The 8,736-nt window shown below is 39.7% G+C and overlaps 1 pseudogene; it reads left to right on the top strand.

The window, feature by feature from the left end:
* Positions 1–6,579: 6,579 nt before the first annotated feature.
* LOC132280462 (small nucleolar RNA R71) lies at positions 6,580–6,678 on the top strand (annotated as a pseudogene).
* The last annotated feature ends 2,058 nt before the right edge of the window (positions 6,679–8,736 follow it).

Here is an 8,736-nt window from a genome sequence, read left to right as displayed (position 1 = left end):
CTTTTCACTCAATTTTTTTATTATTTTTTTTTTTTTTAGGATCAAAGATGGAAGCATGGTGCAATGTGTTGATCTATTAAGCTTTCTAGTGATCCATGAGGTCGAGCGTTAGGTCAATGACTCCCAAACCAGACGGCTTTAAGGCATTAGGTGTTCAAACACCCCTAAGGACTTACAAGCTCAAATCAACTAGGCTACAAATCAAAACAACCTCCATCTAATCATTTCCCACTTCTCACCTTCTGGGAGAAGTCCTCACTTTTTATTGCTTTTGTAACTTCTTTTTTTTTTTTTTTTTTTAAGTTCATTTATTAACCTAGAGTTTGGGCCCTCTACCTTTCGGCGCGAGAAGTTCAGTGCTTGATGAGGCTAGAATCCCAGCTACTTAGTGAAAAGGGTTTGTTATCCACCTTTATCAAAATAAAAGCTTCCAATGCACTACTAGCCTAATTGGGATATAAACAATTCAATAATCAACAAAGTATGTACCCCATAAATGAATGTTAGTGTGCGTTTGTGCTAGTGTAGAATACTAGAGTGAATCTCAAAACAATCACAAAATTAGGATGATGTGGACTACAAGTGCAAGCATGATATCAATCTTCCAAAAAATTTACTCCTAAATAGCATCCACAAGGCATACAAAGAGTATTGGACTCTCAAGTCAAGCAATATTTAAATTTTAAGCAATATAGTCCTCAAAAGATCAAAATCATAGCTAGTTATAGACCAATCATAGAAAATTTCTCAAATACACAAGTCATGCTAAAAATTTTGAATTGAAAACAAATAATGCAATTAACACCATTACCCCCCCCCCCCAAAAAAAAAAAAAAAAACTTAAATGGCATAATATCCTCAATGTACAAAGAGAACAAAAGAAAGAGTATACCAGTGCAGTTAAGCAAAGAATGGCCAGGACACAAGTGTCCAAAATAGGTGGCATAGCCCCCCCAAACTTGGGATTAACTATGGTTCTGAAAAGATGGCACTGGATAAAAGTTCATTAGACAACAAAGGGGATAATAACAGTGCATAGTGGACATGCAAGTGTAAATGGGATAAGAAATTGAAGTAAAAAGAGAGGAAAAAGGGTGGTCCTAAACAATTCGGGCAGTACTCTCTCGCACTGAAGTCACTGGGATGTACCTGATGGAGTTAATCATAGACAGATATATCAATACGCATATATGACATCCATAAACAAAGTATGCATAAAAGAGAAATAAAGTATAGTACAGTACATCCAGTGTCTAGGCCAACAGACTGGCCGCAAGTATAAAACAGTATCAAAAATATGATAGATATCACAGATATATAATAGGAGAAGAAGATATGAAAATATCAAGTGGAGAAGGAAAAACGGGCAAGGCGTGCTCCGCGGATGTCTCTGGATAGATCACGTAATGCAGCTATGACATCCGTATGGAATGAAGCAATATCAGCCCGAATGGAAACCATGCCATCCTCCAGAGTCTGAAGATGCTCTCCGAAGCTGGGTATCTGAACTGGAGCCTCAGGTGCTGCTGGAGCGGGAGAATGATGATCTTGAGCCTGCTCCTCATTATGAACGGGCGACCCAGCCGGGGAGTGATGCTTCGGGTCCTCTGCGGGCTTCTCCAAGTCAATATCCATATGCATGGCAGGCAGATCGACTGGTAAATTGTCCACCGCCTGCTTTGTAGCTGCTGCCGCTGTCTGCTCCAACTCCTCTCTCTCTAGCTCCTCAGCTGCCTCTACAGCGTCGTCCTGTAGACTCTTGATAAGAGCCTAGTAGCTCTTATCCCAATCTTTCTTCTTGAATGAGCAGGCCCCAGACTCAGTACGCTCCCGTGGCTGGAAGGGATAGCGCTGGTCTCTCAGAATCTATGTGATGAGATGGCCGAGTGGGAGATACTTACTCGTTTGGGCTTGGCCTTGCTGATATGTTCAACATACAGCTTCATCATAATGCTCCAGATGAGCGCAGGAATGGATAGCCAGTGCCCTATATAGAAGGCGTATAAAGCTACCAGAAAGTCGACGCGCCTCTGTATCTTGTGGCCGGCCATAAAAACATTTCGATATAGCACCGAATCGAAGAACCATAAGTCGTTTGGCAGATAAGTCCGAGTGGCGAAAGTCTCGCCACCTGCATAGTGACCTGTAAGTGCAACGGCCATATCTGCATATGAGGGCCTCTATAGAGTAGGATAGGTATCCTGGAGATCGAGAGGGCAAACGTGTGGACAACGGCAAGATCTGGAAAGAGTATCCACCATGATACTGATAGGGTAACTGTCAATGGTAGTCCGCAGCTCCGCCAAGTTACTCGGGGCAAGTCGGAGGTTCTAGAAGAACATCTGGACCAACCTCGGGTACACTGGGTATGTAACAGGGGCTAGTATGGCTGAGATTCCCCTCTGATCTATATCTTCATATGCTGCTCTGGTAAGAACAGACCGAGAGAAGTAGTCTATGTCGAAGACCGACTCTGCGCCACTCGAAGGCGTGAGTATCTCGGCAATGGCCAGTCTAAGTCCTGGGCTGGCTGAGCTGGTGGTGGTGATGGAGATGGTATGTGCTCAGCCTCAGCACCATCTTGTGAAGAAGATGCCTCAGCTGAAGAGTGTAGTTGACTGTCAGCGGATGGAGACTGAGGTGGAGTAGGATCTGCTGGCTCGGGCTCAGAAATGGGATCCTAGACGTGAGATAGACCTGCCTCGTCATCCAATCTCCGCCTGGCCCTGCGGTGATAATGTCCACGAGCAACAGTCTTTACCCTAGCCATGGCCTGCAAAATAAAAGTAAAACTTGTAAAAAGGAAGTCAGTGCCGATATAAAGAATTAAAGCACAATTTATAGAATCATGTATGTCAAATAAGATAGACAAAACAGATAAGGAACATGAATCTATACAAGTGACAAGGAATAAGTGACATGATATGAAGCATACTAGACAGTACAAGTATGGAATGCATCCAATGTGGAAAACACAGTCATTGGGCATGTATGAGATAGCATGAATCACAAGAGATGGTGTGTGAAGTGTGTGATGCATATCTGTGAAGTTCGATCGATCACAAAAATGTGAGATCGATGCAAGTTCGATCGATCGTGAATAAGTGAGATCGATCTGAGAAAAAGTTCGATCGATCGAACTGTGAGGTGTAACTCGAAAAGTTACAGATCTGTGACGTGGATGGCACGGGGGCCTCACAAACAAGCTTGTGGGATTAACATATTTGGTCACTTTTCTTGGCCCGTGACCCCCAAAATCTAAATTAAAATTAAAAAATATAAAACCTATATATACATACATATACATATATACATAGCTTCAAAGCTTCAAAGCTTCATCAATGGCAAGATTCATCATCAAAACATCATAGATATAACATATAAAGCATGGATTCATGGAGAATAAAGCTTAAAATCAAAAGAGGGATTTCAAATCTTACTTAAAACCAAGAGATAAGATGAGAGAGAGATTGAAATCTGAGGTCCGAGATAAGGGAGAGAGATTCAAGATGAGGTGGACTCGCCGGAGGGGTTCGCCGGAGGTGGGGAAGTGAGTTGCAGCGGCGAGGGATGAAGATGGGAGTGTTAGATCGATTTGAGATATCGATCTAATAACCCTAGGTTTGGTTTTTTAAAAACATCCCGTAACCAATTCGATCGATTGAACTGAAATATCAGATCGATCGAACTGTGATCGATCTCTCCTCACTAAAAAACAAAATTGTTTGAAGATTTTTTTTTTTTTTTTTTTAATATCAAAAATTTAAAAATATTTTTTGGAATATAAAACAAAATAAAATATATATAATTTATTATTTTAAATTTAAAATTTAAAACAAAAAAAATCAAACTTAAAATAGTAAATCAAAGAACAGAGATCGATCTCTCCAAGATCGATCTCAGAATAACTCCGATCGATCGAACATACAAAAACCTACAGACATGTTCGATTGATGGGACAGAGAGCCTTTTGATGCAGGTTGGATGCAGGTTCAAAAATTTTCTAAGTGTTGAGACTACAGATCGATCCAAGATGAAGTTGGATCGATCGAAGAACTAAAAATCGATCTAGGAACAAGTTCGAACGATGGGACAGAGAGCTGAAATATACAGGTTTTCTTCGAACTATTGGATAGAGAGATGATTGGATGCAGGTGGATGGAGGTATGGAGTTCGATCGATCGAACCTCCTTGAAGATCGATCGAACTTATGCAAAATGCTCATTTTCAACATAAAAGTGCATGCAATCCTAATCACAGTTCCTAGCAATACATATGAACCTAAAGCAAATATCTAGACTTCGCAAGAAATGAAATTTAAAATAGAAATGAGGGAGGAATAGGGTTGTGACACCTTACGAAATGTACTAGTCTTTAACGTCTCTAGCAAGACGTTGGGCTCTTTTAGCCCGGGTCAAACATCTTGTAGTGCATCCCCTCCTTGATAGGGTGATAAGTGTCTTGAACTCCACCCAACAAATGGTTCCCTAGAGAACTTGTTGGATTAGGCTCAAACGAAATTTTTGGCTTTGGTCAACATAATCCTTGGGCTTCCATGCCCTTTCAAAACAAGCTTTTGAAACAACTTTCTTTGAATTCAGGGTTGAAGATAAACTTTTTGGAATTTTGGTTTCGCACAAAAACTCTATTCCTTCATATTCTTGATCATGATATTTCTCTAGAACATTCACTTTTTCATGCTTGTCAAATGAATTAGGGGTCGGATTGAAGATATTCAACTTCACCTTTATGTGGCCAAATGAGATCTTCATTATCCCCGTCCAACAATTAATGTTGGCATTCGCAGTTGCCAAGAAAGAACGGCCAAGGATAACGGGAATTTGGCTCTTAGGATTCGGGACCGGTTCTGTGTCAATGACAACGAAATCAACGGGGAAGAAAAATTTATCAATCTTAATCAATATGTCCTTAATGATACCCCTAGGCTTTTTGATGTATCGATCGACAAGTTACAAAACCACCGACGTTGGTTTCAAGTCTCCTAAGCCTAATTTGACATATACCGAGTATGGAAGAAGAATAACACTTGCTCCTAAGTCTAGAAGAGCCCGATTAATGATATGGTCTCCAATGATGCATGAAGTGGTAGGTGAACCGGGGTCTTTGAACTTTGGAAGAGTGTTATGTTGCAAAATTGAGCTTACTTGCTTGGTTAAGACCACTTTCCTAGGTGTTTGGCTTTTGTTCTTCCTCTTTTGGGTGCATAAATCTTTAAAAAACTTGGCATAAGCCAGAATTTGCTTAATTGCATCCAAAAGTGGAAGATTGACCTTCATTTGCCTAAACACATCCATAATTTCATTTGTTTTGGCCTTTTGCTTGTCAATTGAAATGGATCCTTTTAAGGCATCCGGAAATGGAACTCTTGGCTTAAAAACTTTTTTAGAAATTTTCTTTGAAGTCTCTTCAACACAAGAAGTTTTGAAATCATTTTGCAAATTTTTCTTTTCAAAATCATTTTTCAAATCACTTTTCAAGATATTCTCATTTGAAAGATCATGCATATACAATGAAGGAGGAATAGGATGAGAAACAGGACGGGTGTTAACTTTGGGTTGCACCGGTTTACTCTCTTCATTGGACATGCCCACTTGGTTATCCACAATCTTCCTACTTCTCAAGGTAGTCACCGTATTGACATGCTCTATTGTGTGACCTTCCGATGAGGAATGAGTCTCCACAACACATTGTTGCTTGGGTGGGGCATTCAAAGGCATTTTCCCTTTTGCTCTAGCATTTAAAGTACTGGCTATTTGCCTTACTTGGGTTTCTAGCTTAGCAATGGATTGAGAATGAGAATGAAGCAATTGAGTGTTCGCCTCTAGAGTGCCTAAAGTGGTCAAAACTTTCTCTTCAAAAGCGGGACTCCTAGCATTTCCTTGAGAATATGATGGTTGATTAGGAAAATAAGAATTAGCAAATTGATTTCCTTGCGATTGAAATGATGATCTAAAACCTTGGGAACCTTGGCTTTGCATCAAAGGTGGAACATACTTCCCTTGGAAACCACCTTGGGGAGGGTTTAAGCCTTCCCCTTGGTTTCTCCAATAGAAGTTCGGGTGATTCCTCCAACTAGGATTATAATGATTGCCATAAGGATTGTTCCCTTGATTAACAAAAGCTGCATTGACTTGTTCATGATGCTCACTTTGCACATGTCCATGGGGACAATTGGAAGTAGAATGTAAAACACTTGAACAAGTCATACATGTGTCATTGGATGCATGATGGGAATGGTTGGGGATGGAAGATACTTGATTTGTCGAGTTTTGGTTGATCAAGAATTGATCAAACCTTTGAGATAAGGATTTCATCTTGGCGGCTATTTCATTGGAATGGTCAACTTGATGTAAGCCAACACTCTTCCTTCCACTTGAATTCCTACCATTCTTCGAAGATAAAGTTCGATGCAAAGAATTTTCACTCATGCTCTCTTAAAGACGCCACACGTTATCCTCATGCCTATCAATGTAAGAGCCACCCATGTAAGCATCAACCATGCCCTTATAATTGTCGGATAAGCTCTCAAAGAAATATTGAACTAATTGCCATTTGGGTATGTCATGATGTGTACACTTCCTAAGAAATTCATTGAATCTTTCCCATGCCTCATGGAATGTTTCCCCATCTCCATGTGAAAACTCTCGAATTGAGGTTCTCATAGCATTGGTCTTAGAAACCAGATAGTACTTCTTCAACAACTCTTGTTGCATTTCTGCCAAGAAGTTATTGAAAAAGGCCTAAGATTGTTAAACCAATATTTTGCCTTGTCTTTAAGGGTGAATGGAAAAAGTTTTAGCCTTAAGACCTCTTCCGGCATGTCCATGTATCTCACGGTGGAACATACTTCAAGAAACTCATCCAAATGCTTGTAAGGTTCTTCACTTAGAAGTCCATGATAGTTAGGACGCATTTGAATGGTTTGTGGTTTGATCTCATAGTGGTGTGCTCTAAATGGTAGCAATTGAATGCATGTGGGTGCATTGTATTCATTAGGCACATAGTGATCTCTCTGTAACATGGGCACCTTGATTGCCTTGAATGATGGGAGGTGGTGGAGCATAGATTGGCCTTGGCATTCCCAATGTAACTTAGCCTTATTGTTGTGGTGGGTGAATGAATGGCCGCGGCATGCCTAATGGTAATTACATTTTATTATGATGCACATTGGGGTGGAGGATGCCTTGTCGGTCTATATGACCAAGGTCCTCCACATGGTCCTCATTATGTCCTTCCATTGATGAAATGGATTCACAAGAACTTCCTCTTCCCCTAGGGTTTCGAACAACGGATTCAAGATGAAAATTAAGAAGGACAAGAGTAGGTTTCAATAATCTACGACCATGCATGCACAATGAAACACAACAAGCAACAAGTAATGAACAATCACTTCACCTTTCCAACAAATCAATTATCAACAAACTTCCTCCACATACAATGTTCCCATACTCCCATGCTATCAACAATATGCAAAGAATAATAAAATTGCCTCCACATGGGCTCACGATTTATCTAAGAATTGAAATACAAGCCACCACGCGGGCCGACGATTTAACTAGAAATTGAGTTAAGAAAGAGCTCACAAAGGGTCCTTTAGCACTTCAATTCAATTATCAATTTTAGCTTTGCAAATTTTTAGATTTCAGCTTTTTCCTTGCTTTTGCTTAACTCCTTGCTTGAAATGCTCATTTGCTCACCTTCTAGCTCAATGCACCTAGTCAAACAAGAACCAACACAATAAGTAACCAAAATGAAAATGAAAACAAAGTAAAGACACGATCAAAAGAGTACTAATTCCTAATTGATTCCACAAATACGACGTTGTCTTCAATCAATCCCCAGCAATGGCACCAAAAACTTGGTGCGGCTTGTCGCGGCCCACCAAAGCTTGAACCAAAAGGTAGTGGTGTAGGGCTATGATGAATGTGGCCAAGTTTTACATTTAGAAATTGCCACAACTACCTTTCACTAAAAATATAGTTAGGGCAAGTAGGGATCGTCCCAAGGGATTGGTGGGTCGTATTAGGTTATGGAATCGAGATTAGGGCTAGTAGGTCAAGTGATCAAAAAATTAGTTGGTGATTGAATTACACTAAGATGCAATTTATACTAAAGTAGGCAATTAAATGTAATGGAGAGAAAATAAGAAAGAGATCTTGGGGTTTAAAGATCACCATTAAACATAGCTTTTCTACACCCTTAATGAATGATTAATGAGGGGGAAAACATGTATTGCAACATAGTGTGTGTGTGTGTGGTTGTTTCAACAAACATGGATGACTAATTAAGCATATATTGTCTAAGCAACATGGTGGATAGCACAATAAATCAAACTAAGCCATTAATCCTTTCTTTAAGCTCACAATCCAAACACATCACAAGGTTAGAGAAATATACTACTTGCTTTCATAAGTATGGAACATCAAACAACAAGCATGGATTGTCCTCCCATTTAACATCTAAACTACAACTACACTACAATTAAGCTAATGACATGAAATTAAACTAATTAAACTAAGGGAGAGGCACAATCCATCAAGAAATGAGTATGAACCATCAAATAAACCACAAGAGCATTCCATTAGGCACTATGTCTTGACAATCTCTAGATCTATAGCATTAATACACATAGACATGCATCAATAACACAATAAATAGAGACAAACTCATAAACATCTATTCTAGCATACATAGACATATGGATAGAATGAGATG

Source organism: Cornus florida, unplaced genomic scaffold (assembly GCF_030987335.1).
Source record: "Cornus florida cultivar Cherokee Brave unplaced genomic scaffold, ASM3098733v1 CherokeeBrave_3.0.0_Hap2_Chr10, whole genome shotgun sequence".
In the NCBI taxonomy this organism is placed as follows: Eukaryota; Viridiplantae; Streptophyta; class Magnoliopsida; order Cornales; family Cornaceae; genus Cornus; species Cornus florida.
The sequence above is the reverse complement of the archived record's forward strand: the minus strand, read 5'-3'. Positions and strand labels throughout refer to the sequence as shown.